Here is a 26,505-nt window from a genome sequence, read left to right as displayed (position 1 = left end):
CAAAAGTCATAATTTTACTCAAAAAATGTCACTATTTTACAAGAACATCAAAAACATTGGAAGTATCATGATAAAAGTCAGAATTTTATATGACAAATGTCACCATTTTGCATTAAAAAGTAATAATTTTACATAAAAAAGTAATAATTTTTACAAGAAAAACCTGGAATTTTGGCAGTGTTATAATAAAAGTTGTCATTTTACTCAACGCAAGTCAAAATGTTACAAGAAAAACTGAACATTTGTGCGATATTATGATAAAAGTTGGAATTTTACTCAATAACATTCGCCGTTATACAAGAAAAGCTTAAAATTTGGGCAATTTTATGAAAAGAGTTGTCATTTTACTCGACAAAAGTCGCAATTTTATAAGAAAACTTAAAAATGTTGGCAATATTACAATAATAATCGGAATTTTACTTGGCAAAATTAGGACAAAAGTCATAATTTTACTCAAAAAATGTCAGTATTTTACAAGAACATCAAAAACATTGAAAATATTGTGATAAAAGGCAGAATTTTGTATGAAAAATGTCACCATTTTACATTAAAAAGTAATAATTTTACATTAAAAATTATCATTTTACATAAAAAAGGAATACATTTTACAAGAAAAACCTGGAATTGTGGCAGTGTTATAATAAAAGTCGGCATTTTACTCAACGCAAGTTAAAATGTTACAAGAAAAACTGAATATTTGTGCGATGTTATGATAAAAGTTGGAATTTCATTCAATAACATTTAAAAAATTTAAAATTTGGGCAATTTTATGTAAAGAGTCGTCATTTTACTCGACCAAAGCCACAATTTTATAAGAACACTTAAAAATGTTGGCAATATTACAATAATAATCGGAATTTGCCTTGGCAAAATTAGGACAAAAGTCATCATTTTACTCAAAATATGTCAGTATTTTACAAGAACAAAAACAATTGGCAATATTGTGATAAAAGTCAGAATTTTATATGACAAATGTCATCATTTTGCATTAAAAAGTAATCATTGTACATAAAAAAGTAATAATTTTTACAAGAAAAACCTGGAATTTTGGCAGTGTTATAATAAAAGTCGTCATTTTACTCAACGCAAGTCAAAATGTTACAAGAAAAACTGAACATTTGTGCGATATTATGATAAAAGTTGGAATTTTACTCAATAACAGTCACAAATTTACAAGAAAAGCTTAAAATGATAGCAATTTTATGAAAAGAGTCGTCATTTTACACGACAAAAGCCACAATTTTATAAGAAAACTTAAAAATGTTGGCAATATTACAATAATAATCTGAATTTTACTTGGCAAAATTATGACAAAAGTCATCATTTTACTCAAAAAATCTGACTATTTTACAAGAACAACAAAAACATTGGCAATATCGTGATAAAAGTCAAAATTGTATATGACCAATGTCACCATTTTGCATTAAAAAAGTAATAATTTTACATAAAAAAGTAACAATTTTTATAAGAAAAACCTGGAATTTTGGCAGTTTTATAATAAAAGTCGTCATTTTACCCAACGCAAGTCAAAATTTTACAAGAAAAACTGAACATTTGTGCGATGTTATGATAAAAGTTGGAATTTTACTCAATAACAGTCACAAATTTACAAGAAAAGCTTAACATGTTGGCAATTTTATGAAATGAGTCGTCATTTTATTCGACAAAAGCCACAATTTTATAAGAAAACTTAAAAATGTTGGCAATATTACAATAATAATCGGGATTTTACTTGGCAAAATTATGACAAAAGTCATCATTTTACTCAAAATATGTCACTATTTTACAAGAACATCAAAAACATTGGCAATATTGTGATAAAAGTCAGAATTTTATATGACAAATGTCACCCTTTTACATTAAAAAGTAATAATTTTTACAAGAAAAACCCAGAATTTTGGCAGTGTTATAATAAAAGTCGTCATTTTACTCAATGCAAGTCAAAACTTTACAAGAAAAACTGAACATTTGTGCAATTGTATGATAAAAGTTGGAATTGTACTCGACAACACTTGCAGTTTTACAAGAAAAACTTAAAATGTTGGAAATTTTATGAAAAGAGTCGTCATTTTACTCGACAAAAGTCACAATTTTAGAAGAAAACTTAAAAATGTTGGCAAAATTACAATAATAATCGGAATTTTACTTGGCAAAATTAGGACAAAAGTCATAATTTTACTCAAAAAAATTTCACTATTTTACAATAACAACAAAAACAATTGGCAATATTGTGATAAAAGTCAGAATTTTATATGACAAATGTCATCATTTTTGCATTAAAAAGTAATCATTTTACATAAAAAACATATCATTTTACATAAAAAAGTAATAATTTTTACAAGAAAAACCTGGAATTGTGGCAGTGTTATAATAAAAGTCGTCATTGTACTCAACGCAAGTTAAAATGTTACAAGAAAAACTGAACATATGTGCGATGTTATGATAAAAGTTTGAATTTTACTCAATAACAGTCGCAGTTATACAAGAAAAGCTTCAAATGTGGGCAATTTTATGTAAAGAGTCGTCATTTTACTCGACAAAAGCCGCAATTTTATAAGAACACTTAAAAATGTTGGTTATATTACAATAATAATCGGAAAAGTAATCATTTTACTCAAAAAATTTCAGTATTTTACAAGAACATCAAAAACATTGGCAATATTGTGACAAAAGTCATAATTTTACTCAAAAAATGTCACTATTGTACAAGAACATCAAGAACATTGGAAATATCGTGATAAAAGTCAGAATTGTATACGACAAATGTCACCATTTTGCATTAAACAGTAATAATTTTACATAAAAAAGTAATACTTTTTTTACAAGAAAATATTGCAATATTACAGAAACAGAAAGAATATGAGAAATTGTTCCCAAATTTCGAAGAAAAAAGTCGACACTGTGAGAAAAAAGACTGCTTTTAATTATTTGTATTTTTTTGAATTTTTTGTTTGTAATTTGTTTTTAATCTTCATTATTTACTTCAAGTTATTACAGTATGTCTCTATATACATATTTATTTATTTCTTTATTTTTTTAATGAATTTTGGCCAAAGGGGGCACATTTCAATTTCTTACACACACTTGTTATTTCATATGTTGACCTGAGTGGGGCCCCTTAAAATGTTTATACACACTTGTTATTTCATATGTTGACCCGAGGGGGAGCACTTTTAAAATCGACACAGTCAATTTGAAAAATCCCTTCTTTTTGGGACCACCCTCATTTTGATAGATTTCACCACCAGGGGTGCTAATGAGATCTCTATTTTTTATTTTTTGTAATGTGCTTAAGGCCGATGACAAAGGAGTCACGGACCACAGATGGCCCCTGTGTCGCACTTTGGGCAACCCGGCTTTTAGTCTTAGTAGCGTAGTGTATTTGTTCATCCTATGGTCACATACGGGACGCGGGTTGTCTTACGTCAGCACCCGAAGTCATAAAATCAGCTGCTCACCTGGCGGGTTTTTTTCGGGGATCAATAGGGAAGTCCTTCTTTAGCTGCCGTCTTGTTTTATCATATGTTGCTGCCTTTGCACCTGTCAATGTTTACTTTTGTATGCACATTAAATCAACACAAAGAATCCTGACTTTGGAGCAATGTTCACAGACTCTAGTATTTGTCTCTCTATTAGATGCAATGGTTTTCCGTATTGGGACCATGATTTATGTCCTAACTTGTTCACACCTCCTCATATGGAAGCTACTTTTCCTTGTTGATGTCTCAAGAAGGGTAGAAATACAAGAACACACACACACACACACACACACACACACAAGTTATTGTATTTCCTACCGTCTTGAGACCTGAGACAAATGCCTACCTCTTTAGGACCACCCTTTCTAGATATATAAAGATTTGTATTTACCACTTTAATAATATATACATACTATGCAAATATAAAACAGGTAAGCTTTTAGTTTTTTGTTTTTTTTGTTGAATGTTTTTGTTTGTAATTGGTTTTTAATCTTCATTATTTACTTTAAGTTATTACAGTGTGTATCTATATACATATTTATTTTAGTAATTTTGGCCAAAGGGGGCGCATTCCAATTTCTTACACACACCTGTTATTTCATATGTTGGCCAGAGGGGGAGCACTTCAAATTTTTAGACACACTTGTTATTTCATATGTTGACCGGAGGGGGCTGCCGTCTTGTTTTATCATATATTGCTGCCTTTGCACCCGTCAATGTTTACTTTTATATCCACATTAAATCAACCAAAAAATCCTGACTTTGGAGCAATGTTCACGGACTCTAGTATTTGGCTCTCTATTAAATGCAATGGTTTTCCGTATTGGGACCATGATTTATGTCCTAACTTGTCCACATCTCCTCATATGGAAGCTACTTTTCTTTGTTGATGTCTCAAGAAGGGTAGAAACACAAGAACACACACACACACACACACACACACACACACACACACACACACACACACACACACACACACACACACACATGTTTTTTGTATTTTTTACCTTCTTGAGACCAGAGACAAATGCCTACCTCTTTAGGACCACCCTTTCTAGATATATAAAGATTTGTATTTACCACATTGATAATTAAAAAATACTAAGCAAATATAAAAAAAGGTAAGCTTTTAGTTTTTTTGTTTTTTGGTGTTGATTTTTTTTTTTTTGTAATTGGTTTTTAATCTTCATTATTTACTTCAAGTTATTGCCGTATGTCTCTATATACGTATTTATTTTATTAATTTTGGCCAAAGGGGGCACATTCCAATTTCTTACACACACCTGTTATTTCATATGTTGGCCAGAGGGGGAGCACTTCAAATTTTTAGACACAATTGTTATTTCATATGTTGACCAGAAGGGGCTGCTGTCTTGTTTTATCATATATTGCTGCCTTTGCACCTGTCAATGTTTACTTTTGTATGCACATTAAATCAACACAAAAATCCTGACTTTGGAGCAATGTTCACGGACTCTAGTATTTGGCTCTCTATTAGATGCAATGGTTTTCTGTATTGGGACCATGATTTATGTCCTAACTTGTTCGCCGGTCCTCATATGGAAGGTACTTTTCCTTGTTGATGTCTCAAGAAGGGTAGAAATACAAGAACACACACACACACACACACACACACGCACACACACACTACTACCCCCCACCCTGCTTACAGATTGCATTGCACTGATGAAATTTTAATGCTTCTTTTAGAAAGAATAATGAACATAGTCCCGGGAGTAGGGAGGGGGGGTTCCAGCGCACACCTTTATGAACGCATGTTTTTGTTGCTCACACACACTTGTCACACACACACTTGTCACACACACATTTACCAACCATTTTCTCCGAGAAACACACTCGCTGACGACCGACAACATGGGACAAAGTGAGGGAGTACACTCACACACTCCTGGTGCATCCTCACACACACACACACACACACACACACACACACACACACACACACACACACACACACACACACACACACACAGACACACACACGGAGGCACATAAGCACACACACACACACGGACGCAGGCGAGCACACACCCTACTAATGTGGAACAAAGAGCAGGAGGCAGCATGAGACGGGGTAGCAAGACACACCTTAGCGTCAGACGTTTCCTACCGGAAAAGAAAATGGAAGAATCGATTCGCACCCGAATTGCGATTCTTATTCGTCCCGATTCTAATTTGATGTTCTAAAACAGATTTTTAAAATCATTTTTTTTAAAGTCGTTTTTAGGCTTTTCTAAGCTGTAACCTGTTTTGACAGTTATTATACCAAATAATGCATTGCGAGAATCGGTTTTAATCGGGATTTGATTCGGAAACAAATCGTCAACCAACGAGTCTGAATTGGATCGAATCATTAGGTGCCCAAAGATTAATCTCAGTTTTCTATTAAAGCAGAACAAGTAATTATTGATTTAGCGTTTACTTAATATTTAAAAATGTGTGGAAGTAATTTGTATTTGTATTTTTATTTCTCGTTAGTGATGCTAGATTTTAATTAGTCCTATTTATGTATTGTATATTTACTGTGTTGGCCCTGCGATGAGTTGGTGACCCCACCTTCCGCCCGAATCCAGTACCCCCGCCACCTCGAACGGGACAAGCGGTAGAAAATGGATGGATGAATGGATATTTACTGTATATTTACATCGGGGGGGCGGTACCTCTGGATTGGCAGACCGGGGTGGGGGTTCCTCTCTCTAGGAAGGGGAACCGGAGGGTGTGTTCTAACTATCGTGGGATCACACTCCTCAGCCTTCCCGGTAAGGTCTATTCAGGTGTACTGGAGAGGAGGCTACGCCGGATAGTCGGACCTCGGATTCAGGAGGAACAGTGTGGTTTTGGTCCTGGTCGTGGAACTGTGGACCAGCTCCATACTCTCGGCAGGGTCCTTGAGGGTGCATGGGAGTTTGCCCAACCAGTCTACATGTGCCTTGTGGACTTGGAGAAGGCATTCGACCGTGTCCCTCGAGAAGTCCTGTGGGGAGTGCTCAGAGAGTATGGGGTATTGGACTGTCTGATTGTGGCGTTCCGCTCACTGTATGATCAGTGTATGTCCTGGGCATGACGTTGAAGTGCATCCGGCAGTGGAGGCTCCTCTATGTGGTCTTGGGGCACTAGGAGGTTGACCCCTTTACTACTGTTACCCCAGGTGGCCCTTGGCAAAGGCTTAGTACCTGACTGCCACCTAGCCAGGGATACGGTGAAGACCTCAACGGCGGAGCAGGCGGAAGACGGTAGATTTAAGAACTACCACAATGGCTGCGATGGTGGAAGAAGGCTGCAGCAGAAAAGGGTCCCCAGTCGTCTTGGACTCCATGCCACTGGACCCTGACCCGATTCTGTCACGGATCGTGTGGTGACTCTCTGTGCACCAATCTCCCCACGGTAAACAAAGTCATGCACAGGCATCCTCCATAAAGGAATACACCCCTACCAGGAGGATCGTCATACTCGTTCGAGTGACCGCCGATGATGATGATCAGTGTCAGAGCTTGGTCTGCATTGCCGGCAGTAAGTCGGACCCGTTTCCAGTGAGGGTTGGACTCCGCTGCTCCCCCACATCGAGAGGAGCCACATGAGGTGGTTCGGGCATCTGGTCAGAATGCCACCCGGATGCTTCCCTGGGGAGGTGTTTAGAGCACGTCTGACCGGTAGGAAGCCACGGGGAACGCCTCGGGATCCCCCCGGAGGAGCTGGACTAAGTGACTGGGGAGAGGGAAGTCTGGGCTTCCTTGCTTAGGCTGCTTTCCCCGCAACCGAACCTCGGAAAAGCGGAAGAAAATGGATGGATGGATGGATGGATGGGGGTCTTCCCCGTGGCCTCCTACCGGTGGGACGTGCCCTAAACACCTCCCCAGGGAGGCATCCGGGTGGCATTCTGACCAGAAACCTGAACCACCTCATCTGGCCGCTCTCAATGTGGAGGAGCAGCGGCTTTACTTTGAGCTCCTCTTGAATGACAGAGCTTCTCACCCTATCTCCAAGGGAGAACCCCGCCACCCGGCGGAAGAAACTTATTTTGGCCGCTTGTACCCGTGATCTTGTCCTTTCGGTCATAACCCAAAGCTCATGACCATAGGTGAGGATGGGAACGTAGAACGACAGGTAAATTGAGAGCTTAGCCTTCCGGCTCAGCTCCTTCTTCACCACAACGGATCAATGCAGCGTCCGCATTATTGAAGACGCCGCACCGATCCGCCTGTCAATCTCACAATCCACTCTTCCCTCACTTGTGAACAAGACTCCGAGGTACTTGAACTCCTCCAAGATCTTTTTCCCCAACCCGTAGATGGCACTCCACAGTTTTCCGGGCGAGAACCATGTACTCAGACTTCTCATCACAGTCGCTTCACACTCGGCTGCAAGCCGGTCCAGTGAGAGCTGAAGATCCTGGCCATATGAAGCCATCAGGACCAAATCATCTGCAAAAAGCAGAGACCGGATCCTGCAGCCACCAAAACGGATCCCCTCAACGCTCTGACTGCACCTAGAAATTCTGCCCATAAAAGCTATGAACAAAGAGCAGCCCTGGCGGAGTCCAACCCTCACTGGAAACGGGTCCGACTTATTACCTAATCCTGTAGTCACCAAACCGGATCCCCTCATCGCCCTGACTGCGCCTAGAAATTCTGTCCATAAAAGTTATGAACAGAATCGGTGACAAAGGGCAGCCTTGGAGGAGTCCAACCCTCACTGGAAACGTGTCCGACTTACTGCCGGCAATGCGGACCAAGCTCTGACACTGATCATACAGGGAGCAGACCGCCACAATCAGACAGTCCGATACCCCATACTCTCTGAGCACTCCCCACAAAACTTCCCGGGGTACACGGTCGATTGCCTTCTCCAAGTCCACAAAGCACATGTAGACTGTTTGGGCAAACTCCCATGCACCCTCAAGGACCCTGCCGAGAGTATAGAGCTGGTCCACAGTTCCACGACCAGGACAAAAACCACACTGCCCCTCCTGAATCTGCGGTTTGACTGTCCGGCGTAGCCTGCTCTCCAGTACACCTGAATAGACCTTACCAGAAAGGCTGAGGAGTGTGATCCCACAATAGTTGGAACACACTCTCCGGTTCCCCTTCTTAGAGAGAGGAACCACCACCCCGGTCTACCAATCCAGAGGCACCGTCCCCGATGTCCACGCAATGTTGCAGAGTCTTGTCAACCAAGGCAGCCCCACAGCATCCAGAGCCTTAAGGAACCTCAGCCTTGCTACCGAGGAGCTATTTAATTACCTTGACAACCTCAGCCCCAGAAATAGGAGAGTCCACCACAGATTCCCCAGGCACTGCTTCCTAATACAAAGACATGTAAGTGGGATTGAGGAGGTCTTCGAAGTATTCCCTCCTCAATCCAAAACATCCGCAGTAGAGGTCAGCAGAATCAATCAATCAATCAATCAATGATATCATCCGCAGTCATACACGGTGTTGACAGTACACTGCTTCCTCTTCCTGAGGCTGCGAATGGTAGTCCAGAATCGCTTCGAAGCCGTCTGCTTACATTGAGATGTCTAAAAACTTAATTTAAAAAAATGTATTATAGGACAATTGTTTTTATAAAATCATTATTTTTTTAATTGATTTTGGAGAATTATGAATCAATTTAAAATCGGGAAGAACAAGAATTGTGATTTGGATGTGCATCGGGTTTTTTTTTTTTGCACCCCCAATTTTTTGGGGACGCCGTAGATCGGTCGGTCAGGCGGCCATGCCAGCAACCTGAGGGTTCCTGGTTCAATCCCCGGCTTTTGCCATCCTCGTCACGTCTTTTGTGTCCTTGAGCAAGACACTTCACCCTTGCTCCTGATGGGTCATGGTTAGGGCCTCGCACGGCAGCTTCCGCCATCAGTGTGTGAATGTGTGTGTGAACGGGTGAATGTGGAAATAGTGTCAAAGCGCTTTGAGTACCTTGAAGGTACAAAAGCGCGATACAAGTTGTGGAGGGAGATGGGGCCAGCGCTGTCTGCAGGAGCAAAGGTCACCGCCTCTGTCCATGGTGCTGAGGACAGAGCACCATCAGTGCTGACGGCGAGACACAGCTGGCAGGTGATTAGATTTCACAGGTGGTACGTGTTAATCTAATCATCTGTTGTCTTTAACAGTAAGCGGCCGGGAGCAGGAGGGGAGAGAGGATACAGACGTGGCTGAAAAGTCGCGTCCTGCTGGAGGGAGAACTGTATTTAAAACCTTGTGATTATTAAAACCTTGCTAGAACCTGCACGCTGGGCTCCTGTGTGTCTGACAGTGGGACTGCGAGGAAGCAACTTCCACACAAGTATAACTAATTTACCATTTATTTATCATTTATAATGAAAACTTTTCAAAAGAGGTTACAAGTTAGAAAAGTGTATTCTGTTTACATGGGGATGGTCTAAAAACCTCTTTAAAAATGTATTATTTTTAGATTTTTTTTTTTTTTTTTTAAATAGATTTTTGAAAATTCTGACTCAGTTTATAGCCGTAAAGAGTAAAAATCGCTATTCGGATGTGAATCGATATTTGTGTGCACCTCCCTTTCTTTTACTCTGTATGGTGTTGCTGCACAATACAAATGACGTAAGGGGTCCTTTCTTCCATTTGAAATAAAAACCTCCCATTTACACCACCAGTGTTAAACACCTGGTGAGCAACAACCTGAGCTCCGAAGGGAAGGTTACCGTCATCACCTTAATGGCAGAACAAAATGGCCACCCGGGAGTTATCCCTATTAGAAGGGCCACAGAGGTGTCAAGTGTTGATAAAAGGTGCAACCTGGGAGATGCCGGAGGGTGCTGTGATTCAAAAAAGGGGTGAGGTAAAAAAAAAGGGGTATTTATTGATAAGTGAAAACAAGAAGTGCTTCTGCCTGGACAGACAACGAAGAAAACAAAACAAAACAAAACTGCTGAAACCCAGCAAAACACTCACGGGAAATGTGGAGCAGACGGCGTCCACAAAGTAGTGCGTATGGGGCTTAGCATTAAAAGGCTCCTCTGTAGTTCATGTCATCAATCATCCGTGTCCCGACAACGGAGGCAGGGAAAAGGATCAACGTAAATAGTCCTGATTCCAAACAGAAAACAGGTGAGGGGAAATTGTTAGAATAATTATGTATATATATATATATATACATATATTATCACACAACTTTAGTATGCTTGAAGTCCGTTGCTATAGTTATTAGTAGGGATGTCCGATAATGGCTTTTTGCCGATATCCGATATTGTCCAACTCTTAATTACCGATACCGATATCAACCGATACCGATATATACAGTCGTGGAATTAACACATTATTATGCCTAATTTGGACAACCAGGTATGGTGAAGATAAGGTCCTTTAAAGAAAAATAATAATAATAAAATAAGATAAATAAATTAAAAACATTTTCTTAAATAAAAAAGGAAGTAAAACAATATAAAAACAATTACATAGAAACTAGTAATTAATGAAAATGAGTAAAATTAACTGTTAAAGGTTAGTACTATTAGTGGAACAGCAGCACGCACAATCATGTGTGTTACGGACTGTATCCCTTGCAGACTGTATTGATATATATTGATATATAATGTAGGAACCAGAATATTAATAACAGAAAGAAACAACCCTTTTGTGTGAATGAGTGTAAATGGGGGAGGGAGGTTTTTTGGGTTGGTGTACTAATTGTAAGTGTATCTTGTGTTTTTTATCTTGATTTAATAAAAAAATAAAAAAATAAAAAAATAAAAAAAATAAAAAAATAAAAATAAAAAACGATACCTATAATTTCTGATATTACATTTTAAAGCACTTATCGGCCAATAATATCGGCAACCCGATATTATCGGACATCTCTAGTTATTAGCTAACGTGCTCAAGCTGCATTTTTTCTATCTGTGTAAGGACAAAACTTCTTGTCTGAGGGGTGGCCTCAGCCGCAGATGTTATCTTTGTTTTAGCCCGCTAACAGCCAAGGACTTCAAGGACCTCAGCGAAGATACGATGACAGCACGCAGACGAAGCAGAAACCAGGCAATCGCAAGGCCCCAGCACATTCCGTCACGTGTTGTGCGTACTGGACCTGCTTTGCATGATATATGTGACCACTCCTTTTAGAGGCGGCTTCAGTGATAGAATAGAATAGAACAGAATAGAAAGTACTTTATTGATCCCTGGGGGAAATTCAGCACCACAGTTCACTCACAATAGACAAGAATAATAATAAATAATATAATATATATAACATATTATATATATATAATATATAAATAATATAAATATATTCTACATATACTCTACATTTAATTGCAGTTGACTGTGGAACTCCAGAATAAATAGAGGGACGCGGGAGCTGTACCTTAGAGTGTAGGGCGAGACTGTGACTAAGTGTGCAGCTCCATGCGTTCTCCTCATGAGCTAAATTGAACTCTGTCTCTGCATGATTCCTTGCTTCTTGTCTGATTAATAGATGTCATCAGTGTTTGAACCTGACAATGCAGCAAGGGGAAAGCACCAACAAAACCGGGAGAGCCGCCAAATTAAAAGCACAGGACAGGAACTAACACAAAACACCGGAGAACACATAAGGCACGGCCTGGTGTAACCAGGAAGTCATCGCCCGGCGCGGTTATCCATCCATCCTTTTCACAACAAGAGCGTGACCGGGACATGGCTAACGTCTGGTGTTAATGAAAAAAAACCAAGGCCCCAGCTGTTCCCGACATCCTCGCCGGCCTTTTAATTTCCTGTCGTCGCCAGGTTCTAGATTTGACCCCCGGACCCCTCCCCCCCGCTGCCAGCCGGACCACACGGGTAGGCAGCGCAGACGTGGTAATAATATTCATAATTAATAACCACGTCGGGAAGAGATGAAGGCCGGCCCCCCGGATAATAGGAAGACATTAGCGGCCGGCTCGGGAGGGAGAGAGATTGACGACTCGTCATCTTACGCCCCCCCACCCCGCCCCCATCCCCACCCCCCAACCCCCCCGCTGTGTGCTTACATCTCACTCGCCGTGGAGACACGGGTGAGCATACGCCGGGGTCAGGGGTCACAGGCGTTTGATGGAATTAGCGTCTTGAGGAGGATGGATTATTCCTCTCGGCAGCAACAGTCCGATGTGTTAGGGTGAGGCCGGCAGGTGACTAATTCACTTGTCAGCAGCCCTCAAAATGTGGAAAATGTTCCGGCAACCTTGAATATTTCAGCTGATTTTTAGCCGTGTGAGGTAGGACGGTGAGCAAAAATGGTGATTACATCCGTCCAGTGAGTACTAATCCTCCACACTAGGTCTGTGGTGCATGTGTCAATGCCAACTAAGCCAGTAAGCCTGGCAGCAAGCACTCAGAAGTCAAATTTGCTAGCTCCATGCTAATTTACATTGGATATGCCATTAACATGCTACTGATTAGCATTAGCAGTTTTACATGGCAAATTGGTTAATGACAACCACAACTAAGCTGGTGAGTGATACAGACCGCGCACACAACATAAATGATATGAATATGGGCGACCATAGAGCTTTAAATACTATCATCATATCTTGATAATGACTATTAGCTGTGTCAAGTCGCTAGCCAGCTTGCGGCTAACGCCCCTCCACAGCGCAAAAAGTCACTTCTAAGTCAGTAAAACCCGCCTCATTAGAATAAACTATGCATTTCTTACAAGTAGCTTTGTCACAACATGCTATGCTACACACTGGAGGAGAATAAAATGAGCCATGCTAACCTCTAAGCTAGACAGCTTGAATGTACGCAGAGGTGGGTGGATCGATACAAGTATCGACACTAACAATACTAAGTATAATATCAGTATATGGTCAATCAGGCCACTATTTATACCTACCACTCCCTCCAGTCAGCGCTGGAGTATTACTACCAGTATGCTGTGGACTGTTTGCTGGTTGCTGTCTCCAGTTTTCTTGTTTCCTGTTTGCTGGTTCCTGTTCTCTGTTTCCAGTTCACCTGTTTTCTTGGTATCCTGTTTCCTGTCTCCTGGATCCTGGTTTGTGTTTTTCCTGCATTTTTTGGACATTTATCAAGCCTGCCATCTCTGCATCTTGGGGTTTGTCACCACCTATTCCTGACAGATCTGTCAAGTAAAGGTGGTGACAAACCCCAAGATCCAGAGACGGCAGGCTGGATGCAGGAAAACATGATTTAGTGTCCAAAATATAAAATGCAGGAAGACACCAGGAAACAGGCAAACTGGAAACAGCAAAAAGGATACAGCTAACAGGAAACCAAGAAACGAGGAGCTAAGAGACAGCAAACTGCAAACAGCTATCAGGAACCAGCAAACAGGAACAGCTCACAGGAAACAATACTCCAGATCACAAAAAAAGGCAAAAAATGTATTTGATTCGGCCATCAATGTCAACATATTGTTAAGTCTCTCTGCCATTGAAATCTCTGCAGAGTTCGTAGTTGGCTGGAGTATTCTGTCAGGAATAGGTGGTGACGAACCCCAAGATGCAGAGATGGCAGGCTTGATACAGGAAGACATGATTTTTAATGTCCAAAAAATGCAGGAAAAACACAAACCAGGAGCCAGGAGACAGGAAACAGGATACCAGGAAAACAGGTGAACTGGAAACAGCGAACAGGAACCAGCAAACAGGAAACAAGAAAACTGAAGACAGCAACCAGCAAACAGTCCACAGCATACAGGTAGTAATACTCCAGCGCTGACTAGAGGGCGAGGCAGGTATGAATAGGAGCCTGATTGGCAATTGCCACCAGGTGTGCCAGACTGCCAATCAGGGACAAGTGAGGGAAAACAGCGCTCAAGGAGACAAGCAGGAAACTGAACCAAAATAAGAGCGCTGACAGGAAATAAAACACAAGCGCTCTTATTTGTGTTGGAGAATATTGTTTGGAAAAATAACCAAAATTGAATGGTCAAATCAACGTCACATCCTGACATTGAATAGATCAGGGGTGTCCAAAGTGCGGCCCGGGGGCCATTTGCGGCCCGCAGCTAATTTTTTACCGGCCCGCGACACATTCTGGAAATGCTATTGGAAAAATAAAAATAAAAAACATTTAAAAAAAGTGGAATGAGTTGCAATGTTGACACAAAGCTGCCATACAGACTGTTTATTTTTCTTTTTTCTATCTTTATTTTTCCTTTTTTGCCGTTGCTCAAAAAAAAAAAAAAAATCAATGTTATAATGAATTATTGACCTATTCAAGGCTCCTTTCTTTGACAAAAGAGCATAAAAACAAACAAAATAATAGTTGAAATGTAAAATCGACAGATATATCTGAAGTTGATCTCCTAACTTAAGTGTTGAAAGTTAAAAAAAAAACTAATACAAATGTATCACTTTATGAGTGGGGCACCTTGTGGATCCCAAATATATTTAATGGGATTGTATTTATCTTTTCACAGTGATTACTCAAAAATAATAATTAATTAAAATGAATGGTGTCCTGCATTATTGATCTTTTTAAAGGCCTACTGAAAGCCACTACTACCGACCACGCAGTCTGATAGTTTATATATCAATGATGAAATCTTAACATTATAACACATGCCAATACAGCCGGGTTAACTTATAAAGTGACATTTTAAATTTGCCGCTAAACTTCCGGTTCGAAACGCCTCTGAGGATGACGTATGCGTGTGACGTAGCCCGACGAACACGGGTATGCCTTCCACATTGAAGCCGATACGAAAAAGCTCTGTTTTCATTTCATAATTCCACAGTATTCTGGACATCTGTGTTCGTGAATCTGTTTCAATCATGTTCATTGCATTATGGAGAAGGAAGCCGAGCAAGCAAAGAAGAAAGTTGTCGGTGCGAAATGGACGTATTTTTCGAACGTAGTCAGCCACAACAGTACACAGCCGGCGCTTCTTTGTTTACATTCCCGAAAGATGCAGTCAAGATGGAAGAACTCGGATAACAGAGACTCTAACCAGGAGGACTTTTGATTTGGATACACAGACGCCTGTAGAGAACTGGGACAACACAGACTCTTACCAGGATTACTTTGATTTGGATGACAAAGACGCAGACGTGCTACTGTGAGTATGCAGCTTTGGCTTTTTTTTGCGTATGTACGTAACTTTTTTTAAATATATAAGCTTTATGAACCTTGGGTTAGGTGAACGGTCTTTTGGGCTGAGTGATTGTGTGTGTTGATCATGTGTTTGAATTGTATTGGCGTGTTCTATGGAGCTAGGAGCTAGCAGAGGAGCTAGGAGCTAGCATAACACGTACCGTACCGTACGTGCGCGTCACGTACGTAACTTTTTAAAAATATATAAGCTTTATGAACCTTGGGTTAGGTGAACGGTCTTTTGGGCTGAGTGATTGTGTGTGTTGATCGGGTGTTTGAATTGTATTGGCGTGTTCTATGGAGCTAGGAGCTAGCAGAGGAGCTAGGAGCTAGCATAACAAACACGCAGGTGTTATTATGCAGGATTAATTTGTGGCATATTAAATATAAGCCTGGTTGTGTTGTGGCTAATAGAGTATATATATGTCTTGTGTTTATTTACTGTTGTAGTCATTCCCAGCTGAATATCAGGTACCGTGAGTATGCAGCCTTGGCTGCTAAACATTCGATAACTTGACCGTATGTGCGCGTCACGTACGTAACTTTTTAAAAATATATAAGCTTTATGAACCTTGGGTTAGGTAAACGGTCTTTTGGGCTGAGTGATTGTGTGTGTTGATCAGGTGTTTGAATTGTATTGGCGTGTTCTATGGAGCTAGGAGCTAGCAGAGGAGCTAGGAGCTAGCATAACAAACACGCAGGTGTTTTTATGCAGGATTAATTTGTGGCATATTAAATATAAGCCTGGTTGTGTTGTGGCTAATAGAGTATATATATGTCTTGTGTTTATTTACTGTTGTAGTCATTCCCAGCTGAATATCAGGTCACCCCCGGCTCTCACAGCATCTTCCCTATCTGAATAGCTTCAACTCCCCACTAGTCCTTCACTTGCACTTTACTCATCCACAAATCTTTCATCCTCGCTCAAATTAATGGGGAAATTGTCGCTTTCTCGGTCCGAATCTCTCTCACTTCATGCGGCCATCATTGTAAACAATAGGGAACTTTGCGTATATGTTCAACTGACTACGTCACGCTACTTCCGGTAGGTGCAAGCCTTTTTTTTATCAGATACCAAAAGTTGCAATCTTTATCGTCGTTGTTCTATACTAAATCCTTTCAGCAAAAATATGGCAATATCGCGAAATGATCAAGTATGACACATAGAATAGATCTGCTATCCCCGTTTAAATAAAAAAAATTCATTTCAGTAGGCCTTTAAGGCTCTAATTACTTCACACCAAACATTGCTTTCTGAATGTTTTGGGCAGTGGGGGAAATACTGCATATTTCAGTTTTATTATAAAACACAAAGTTGTCTTTGACAGAAAAGGCATAAAACCTTTTTGTTTTTTTTTAACTTTACATCAACCTGAAGTTGATATACTGTACAGATTTACTGTAAGCGTTAAATAAAAAAATACAATAATAATTTGACTTGTTTTTAACATTTTAATGACTTAGACCCTTTATGGTCCCTGAGAGCCCTGAAGGTTAAAAAAAAACCCAAAACAAATCCATATATTTTGTTACGGTTTGAAAATGAAAAATATCAAAATGGCCCCCGCATGCTTTAATTTTTCCGTGTGTTGCCCTCAGTGGAAAGAGTTTGGACACCTCTGGAAGAAATGTAGTCAAAAAGCATGTTGTTTCAACGTTGTATTTGTGTTGTAGAATATTGGTTGGGAAAATAACCAAAAATCAATGGTCAAATCAACGCCACAACCTGACATTGATTAAACGTTGTCAAAAAGCATGCTGTTTCAACGTTGTACAAACACTGTTTCCATATGAGTTGTGAAATTGTGTTAGATGTAAATATAAACGAAATACAATGATTTGCAAATCTTTTTCAACCCATATTCAGTTGAATATGCTACAAAGACAACATATTTGATGTTCAAACTGATAAAACTTTTTTTTTTTTTTTGCAAATAATCATTAACTTTAGAATTTGATGCCAGCAACACGTGACAAAGAAGTTGGGAAAGGTGGCAATAAATACTGATAAAGTTGAGGAATGCTCATCTAACACTTATTTGGAACATCCCACAGGTGAACAGGCTAATTGGGAACAGGTGGGTGCCATGATTGGGTATAAAAGTAGATTCCATGAAATGCTCAGTCATTCACAAACAAGGATGGGGCGAGGGTCACCACTTTGTCAACAAATGCATGAGCAAATTGTTGAACAGTTTAAGAAAAAACTTTCTCAACCAGCTATTGCAAGGAATTTAGGGATTTCACCATCTACGCTCCGTAATATCATCAAAGGGTTCAGAGAATCTAGAGAAATCACTGCAAGTAAGCAGCTAAGCCCGTGACCTTCCATCCCTCAGGCTGTACTGCATCAACAAGCGACATCAGTGTGTAAAGGATATCACCACATGGGCTCAGGACCACTTCAGAAACCCACTGTCAGTAACTACAGTTGGTCGCTACATCTGTAAGTGCAAGTTAAAACTTTCTTATGCAAGGCGAAAACCGTTTATCAACAACACCCAGAAACGCCGTCGGCTTCGCTGGGCCTGAGCTCATCTAAAATGGACTGATACAAAGTGGAAAAGTGTTCTGTGGTCTGACGAGTCCACATTTCAAATTGTTTTTGGAAACTGTGGACGTCGTGACCTCCGGACAAATGAGGAAAAGAACCATCCGGATTGTTCTAGGCGCAAAGTGTAAAAGCCAGCATGTGTGATGGTATGGGGGTGTATTAGTGCCCAAGACATGGGTAACTTACACATCTGTGATGGTATGGGGGTGTATTAGTGCCCAAGACATGGGCAATTTACACATCTGTGATGGTATGGAGGTATATTAGTGCCCAAGACATGGGTAACTTACACATCTGTGAAGGCGGCATTAATGCTGAAAGGTACATACAGGTTTTGGAGCAACATATGTTGCCATCCAAGCAACGTTACCATGGACGCCCCTGCTTATTTCAGCAAGACAATGCCAAGCCACGTGTTACATCAACGTGGCTTCATAGTAAAAGAGTGCGGGTACTAGACTGGCCTGCCTGTAGTCCAGACCCGTCTCCCATTGAAAATGTGTGGCGCATTATGAAGCCTAAAATAGCCCAACGGAGACCCCCGGACTGTTGAACAACTTAAGCTGTACATCAAGCAAGAATGGGAAAGAATTCCACCTGAGAAGCTTCAAAAATGTGTCTCCTCAGTTCCCAAACATTTACTGAGTGTTGTTAAAAGGAAAGGCCATGTAACACAGTGGTGAACATGCCCTTTCCCAACTACTTTGGCACGTGTTGCAGCCTTGAAATTCTAAGTTAATTATTATTTGCAAAAAATATATAAAGTTTATGAGTTTGAACATCAAATATCTTGTCTTTGTAGTGCATTCAACTGAATATGGGTTGAAAAGGATTTGCAAATCATTGTATTCCGTTTATATTTACATCTAACACAATTTCCCAACTCATATGGAAACGGAGTTTGTATTTGTGTTGCTCAATGTCAGGACCTAATTCAACAAGTTCTCAAAGTTGTTTCAAAGTCTTGTGCCTGCTGGGAAGCGAGTAAAGTATCTTTTATTGGTGAACATTTGTGATTTATCCATTGGAAATGGGATTTTTTTTTCAAAATGCATAGCATAATTCTGCGGTCCTGGGGGTCCAGAAGACAAGCCCACCCGCCTCCTGAGGCACTTAAGTGGCCTCTTCAATAATTAATCACAGGCTAATCCTAGCTTTTACGGGCTTGTATTTGTTGTTTCCTTGGCGACTCCCACTCCCGCTGAAAAAACGACACTTGCCGTGATGGCACCGATGATAGCTGCCACTCGTCCTTCAATTCCTGACGTGTTTGTTCTCCCGTCGACTTTGTGCGCCAGCCTTCGTTCGCACTTAACGATATAAACGTTTCCTCTTCATTAGCTAAAGGAAGTGCTCCTAATTGGATGTCTTCACTAAGGTTCTACGTTGCAGTGGAAACATAAATAATATGACTTCCGCTGCACGTTTGTCTTGATTAACCCAGGGAGGTAATTGAACTTGTGCTTATCACGCATTTATGGATACTTTCTGCACAAGCTGACGCCCTGATCTCTGGAGGAGGAGGAGGAGGAGGAGGAGAATATTTGTCTTCTGGCAATCAAACCTTTATTATGTTCCTAAACCGAGACCCCTCCCCCATGAACACGGTTTGATGCCATTGTGTTGGAAATGAATGCAATAAATCATTCCTCTGCTCCGCCCTACGTCCACTCCATCATTTATGGACGTCGCTCCACAGCTGCCACGCGTTTGGGCGTCGTCTCCGTTTTACGGGCGTTGCCTGTGAAAAGGCCATCTAGGGATGGGCGACACAATGAAATCTATGTCGCAATATTTATTGCAGCCTCCGTAAATATCAGGGGTGTGAACCTCTGGGCGCCTAACGATCCGATTCGATTCCGACTCCAGGGGTGACAATTTGATTCAGAATCGGTCTGTAATATCATCAAAAAGTTCAGAGAATCTGCACATAACATTGAATGCCCGTGATCTTTGATCCCTCAGGCGGTACTGCATCAAAAAGCGACATCTGTGTGTAAAGGATATCACCACATGGGCTCAGGAACACTTCAGAAACCCACTGTCAGTAACTACAGTTTGTCGCTACATCTGTAAGTGCAAGTTAAAACTCTACCATGCAAAGCGAAAGCCATTTATCAACAACACCCAAAAACGCCTCCGGCTTCGCTGGGCCCGAGCTCATCTAAGATGGACTGATGCAAAGTGGAAAAGTGTTCTGTGGTCTGACGAGTCCACATTTCAAATTGTTTTTTGGAAACTGTGGACGTCGTGTCCTCCGGACCAAAGAGGAAATGAACCATCCGGATTGTTATAGGCGCAAAGTGTAAAAGGCAGCATGTGTGATGGTATGGGGGTGTGTTAGTGCCCAAGACATGGGTAACTTACACATCTGTGAAGGCACCATTGATGCTGAAAGGTACATACAAGTTGCCACATATGTTGCCATCCAAGCAACGTTATCAAGGACGCCCCTGCTTATTTCAGCAGACCTGTCCCCCATTGAAAATGTGTGGCGCATTATGAAGCCTAAAATACCACAACGGACTGTTGAACAACTTAAGCTGTACATCAAGCAAGAATGGGAAATAATCCCACCTGAAAAGCTTCAAAAATGTGTCTCCTCAGTTCCCAAACCTTTACTGAGTGTTGTTAAAAGGAAAGGCCATGTAACACAGTGTGACAACTTTTTTGCAATGTGTTGCTGCCATTAAATTCTAAATTAATGTTTATTTGAAAAAAAAAATAAGTTTCTCAATTCGAACATGAAATATCTTGTCTTTGCAGTCTATTCAATTGAATATAAGTTGAAAAGGATTTGCAAATCATTGTATTCTGTTTTTATTTACCGTTTACACAACGTGACAACTTCACTGGTTTTGGGTTTTGTATTTAATGGCCCTTTGACATACTCCGTCATAAACACAATGGCACGTGTCTTGGGGAAACACTTAGGAAAGACCTTCAGACCCGTCTATGCAGCACGGAGCTTGTCTGCGAGCTGTCATGGCAGCCATCTGAGACAGGCTTGTGAGCGATGGGTGCGTTTAATCTGCCATGTTCCAGTGTCTCCACTGACAAGAGAACTTCTATCAACAACACCCGACATCAAGCGCATGTTTCCCAGGTGCCATCAAAGGTTCTAGTGCAGCTGGAGAGACGATATATCAGATAGGAACCATTATTACAAACAACAAAAAACTATTATTACATATAACAAAATGTTTTATTACAAATAACAAAAAACTATTATTACAACAATAAAAAAAGTATTATTTCAAACAACAAAAAACTGTAATTTCAAACAACAGAAACTATTATTACAAAAACAAAAAAATATTATTATAAACAACAAAATAATTTTATTTAAAAAAAATAAAACATATTACAAACACCAAAAACTATTATTACAAAGAACAAAATATATTAATACAAACAACCAAAACTATTATTACAAAAAAATTTTTTTATTACAAACAAAAAAAACACTGTTATTACAAATAACAAAAAAACCTTCCTATGACAAACAACAAAACTATTATTACAAATAACAACACACTATTATTATAAATAAATAAACAACTTTTATTACAAAAACAAAATGTTTTATTACAAATAACAGTAAAGGATTATTACAAACAACAAAAAACTTATTTCAAACAACATAAACTTGTCATGTCTGTGTTCATGTTTTTGTTTGGCCATGTGCTGTTTTGTTTTTTGGACACTTCCTTAGTTCCTGGTTTCACTTCCTGGTTTTGTTTGTCACCATAGCAACCATTAGTTTCACCTGTTCCACGTTTGGACTCACACACACCTGTCTCACGTTTTCACAGTCATGTCATGCACCTGTTCACAGTTAGTCACGCACCTGTTTTCACTTATCATGTCACTATATAGGCTTTTCTGTTTCTGTTGTTCGTCCTGGCGACATCACCCATTCATGCCATGTCCACAGTTCCTTGTCACGTTAGTTCTTGTTTCATCCCTTGTCACGTAAGTTTTTGTTTGTTTAATGTTCATAGTTCTCCGCCATTGTGCGCGCCTTTTGTTTTTTCCTAGTGAAGTTTTTTTACCTCCGCTGTGAGCGCCTTTTGTTTGTACCCTTTTGTTTGTACTTTGTAGTTTATAGTTATAATTAAACTATGTCTTTACCTGCACGCCACGTCCGTTCCATTTCTTTTGCACCACGGGAGAGCAAACCACGCCAAAGACCAAGTTATGACAGATGTCGCCAGCCGCAGCCCCACGCCGCCAAGTGCCGCCAGTCGCAGCCCCACGCCGCCAAGTGCCGCCCGTGGCTGCCCCACGCCGCCAAGTGCCGCCAGTCGCAGCCCCACGCCGCCAAGTGCCGCCCGTGGCTGCCCCACGCCGCCAAGTGCCGCCCGTGGCTGCCCCACGCCGCCAAGTGCCGCCCGTGGCTGCCCCACGCCGCCAAGTGCCGCCCGTGGCTGTCCCACGCCAAGACCAAAGCCAAGACCAAGACCCGCCAAGTGACCAAGACCAAGACCCGCCAAGTGACCAAGACCAAGACCCGCCAAGTGACCAAGACCAAGACCCGCCAAGTGACCCAAACCAAGACCAAGTCCAAGCACAGCCACACCGAGTCCAAGTCCAAGACCAACCACGCCAAGTCCAAGACCAAGACCCACGCTGCCAAGACCATGACCCACGCTGCCAAGACCAAGACCGCCAAGGCCAAGACCACCCACGCCAAGACAAAGACCCCCCACGCCAAGCTTCGCCGCCTGACGCACCACGCCAAGCTTCGCCGCCTGACGCACCACGCCAAGCTTCGCCGCCTGACGCACCACGCCAAGCTTCGCCGCCTGCCACGACAACGCGCCCACCTCCTCGTCGGCCAAGGATGTGGCCATTCCATGGGCGTCCGCCACGCCAGGTGCGCCGACCTCCTCGTCTGCCACGAATGTGGCCATTCCCAGGTCGCCCACCTCGTCAGGTTCAGCGGCGGTCTACCCGCCGTCGCCACCTGACTCTGCCCCGGTGGATTCGGGGACACCTGGTCTGGCGATCCACCGCCATGTCCCCCTCCCCCCCTCCCATGACTCTTGATCCTGTTTTTTGTTTTTGGACATCTGGGATCTGTCCGTAAGGGGGGGGTTCTGTCATGTCTGTGTTCATGTTTTTGTTTGGCCATGTGCTGTTTTGTTTTTTGGACACTTCCTTAGTTCCTGGTTTCACTTCCTGGTTTTGTTTGTCACCATAGCAACCATTAGTTTCACCTGTTCCACGTTTGGACTCACACACACCTGTCTCACGTTTTCACAGTCATGTCATGCACCTGTTCACAGTTAGTCACGCACCTGTTTTCACTTTTCATGTCACTATATAGGCTTTTCTGTTTCTGTTGTTCGTCCTGGCGACATCACACATTCATGCCATGTCCACAGTTCCTTGTCACGTTAGTTCTTGTTTCATCCCTTGTCACGTAAGTTTTTGTTTGTTTAATGTTCATAGTTCTCCGCCATTGTGCGCGCCTTTTGTTTTTTCCTAGTGAAGTTTTTTTACCTCCGCTGTGAGCGCCTTTTGTTTGTACCCTTTTGTTTGTACTTTGTAGTTTATAGTTATAATTAAACTATGTCTTTACCTGCACGCCACGTCCGTTCCATTTCTTTTGCACCACGGGAGAGCAAACCACGCCAAAGACCAAGTTATGACAAAACTATTATTGCAAAAAACAACATATTATTACAAACAGCAACAAAAAAATATTAAACAACAACAAAATATAACAAACAACAAACACTTATTACTACAAACAACAAAAACTATTATTACAAAAACAAAAAAATATTACTACAAACAACAAAAACTATTATTACAAAAACAAAAAAATATTATTACAAAAAACTAAAACACTATTATTACAAATATTTAAAAAATATATTATGACAAACAACAAAAAACTATAATTTTAAACAACAAAAAACTATTATGACAAACAACAAAAAACTATTATAACAAAAAACAAAAAAACTATTATTACAAGTAACAAAAACTATTATTACAAACAACAACAAAACTATCATTACAAACAGCAAAAACTATTATTACAAACAACAAAAAATATTTTTACACAAACAAAAAAAACATTATTACAAACAACAAAACCTACTAGTAAAAAAACAAAAAAATATTGTTACAAAAAACAAAAACACTATCATTTCAAATATTAAAAAAACTATTATGACAAACAACAAAAAACTATGATTACAAAAAACAAAAAACTATTATGACAAACAACAAAAAACTATTATAACAAAAAACTAAAAATCTATTATTACAAATAACAAAATCTAGTATTACAAACAACAAAAACTATAATTACGAACAACAACAAAAAACTATTACAAAAAAAATATTATTACCAAAAAACAACTAATATTACAAACAATAAAAAACTAATATTACAAACAATAAAAAACTAATATTACAAACAACAACAAAATATTATGACAAACAACAAAAAACTTTTATAACCAAAAACAAAAACAACTATTATTACAAATAACACAAACTATTATTACAAACAACAAAAACTATTATTACAAACAACAACAAAAACTATTATTACAAACAACAACAAAAATATTATTACAAAAAACAAAAACGAATATTACAAGAAATAGAAAAATAATATTACAAACAATAAAAAAATAATATTACAATCAATAAAAAAATAATATTACAAACAACAAGAGGTGTTATAACGAGAAGAAGAAGAATTTTCACCAGAGGCAGAAATTAGTGATTTGCCAGAAGGCTCAGGAGAAGGAGATCAGAATGATGACATCATGGACTTGTCATAAATCCTTCCCATTACAAAATAGTTCTTTTTATTATCAGAGTGTGTCGCTCAGCACTGAGATATAAAACAATAAAAATCTATTTTACTCTTCTCTACAAATCATGTCGCTAGTTAACGGCTGTCAGGAGTAGGAATATGCAATTTGAGACACTTTGCTACGCATGGAGACAAACTGGGAACGATAAAGTTTAAAATGTAATTAGTTGATTTTGTCACGTTTTAGTGTAGCAAACCTTGGAAGAGGAGGCAGGAGAAGTGCGGCTAAAAAGTCTTTCAAAACAGAAAAAGTAGAGCATTGTGTACCGATTGCAAACCAGTGACAGGTGAGTCTTGATTTCCAACTAGGGACAGGTGTGTGCTGATTGGCAATCAGGAACAGGGTTGTCCTGATTGCCAAACAAGAACAATGTTTGCCAAGTAGGGATGAATATGTCTTGATGGTCAACCAGGTGTGTCCCAACCAGAAACAGGTGTATCCTGATTGCAAATCAGGGATAAGTGTTTTTTATTGCCAACCAGGAACAGGTGTGTCCTGATTGCAAACCAGAGACAGGTGTGTCCGGATTGCCAAATAAGGGACAGGTGTGTGCTGGTTGCCAACCAGAAATAGATGTTTCCTGATTGCCAACCAGAAACAGGTGTATCCTGATTGCCAATCAGGGATAAGTGTTTTTTATTGCCAACCAGGAACAGGTGTGTCCTGATTGCAAACCAGAGACAGGTGTGTCCGGATTGCCAAATAAGGGACAGGTGTGTGCTGGTTGCCAACCAGAAATAGGTGTGTCCTGATTGCCAACCAGAAACAGGTGTATCCTGATTGCCAATCAGGGATAAGTGTTTTTTTATTGCAAACCAGGGACAGTTGTGTACCGATTGCAATCCAGAGACAGGTGTGTCCTGATTGCCAAATAACAGGCAGGTGTGTGCTGATTGCAAACCAGAGATAGGTGTGTCCTGATTGCTAAATAAGGGACAGGTGTGTCCTGGTTGCCAACCAGAAACAGGTGTATCCTGATTTCCGATCAGGGATAAGTGTTTTTTATTGCCAACCAGGGACAATTGTGTACCGATTGCAAACCAGAGACAGGTGTGTCCTGATTGCCAAATAACAGTCAGGTGTGTGCTGATTGCCAACCAGAAACAGGTGTGCACAGTAATTGTTCATTGTGCTAAAGATAAGGAACTGGTTGCACAGATTTTTTACAAACTAAATATTCTATTTTATTTTTGTAAAATACACAATGGACATTATACTTTTGCAATGTTTATATTTCCAGTATCACAAACGTAAGCAAAGCAAGACGTATAAAATAAAAGTGAAGAAGAAATATACAGTAATTCAAAAGAAAGAACATCAACCATCAACAAATCTTAGCTTCTGTTTCTTCCTGCTGTTAACTATCTGTCGAGCTGCACACGCTGGCATAATAATGAATTTATTGACTGTGCAGTGTGAAATGTGTTTACTTTGTAAATGAGTAAACAGTCTCAAAGGAATATAACCTGTGTAGGCACTTTTTAAACAATCATCCACATTTTGATGTCCGGCCCCTGAGACCTTGGGCTCTTGAAACTGTGGCCCTCTACATGATGTAGTTGAATAGCCCT

The sequence above is a fragment of the Entelurus aequoreus genome, linkage group LG12 (genome assembly GCF_033978785.1).
Source record: "Entelurus aequoreus isolate RoL-2023_Sb linkage group LG12, RoL_Eaeq_v1.1, whole genome shotgun sequence".
Classification (NCBI taxonomy): Eukaryota; Metazoa; Chordata; class Actinopteri; order Syngnathiformes; family Syngnathidae; genus Entelurus; species Entelurus aequoreus.
This window is presented reverse-complemented; position numbering follows the sequence as displayed.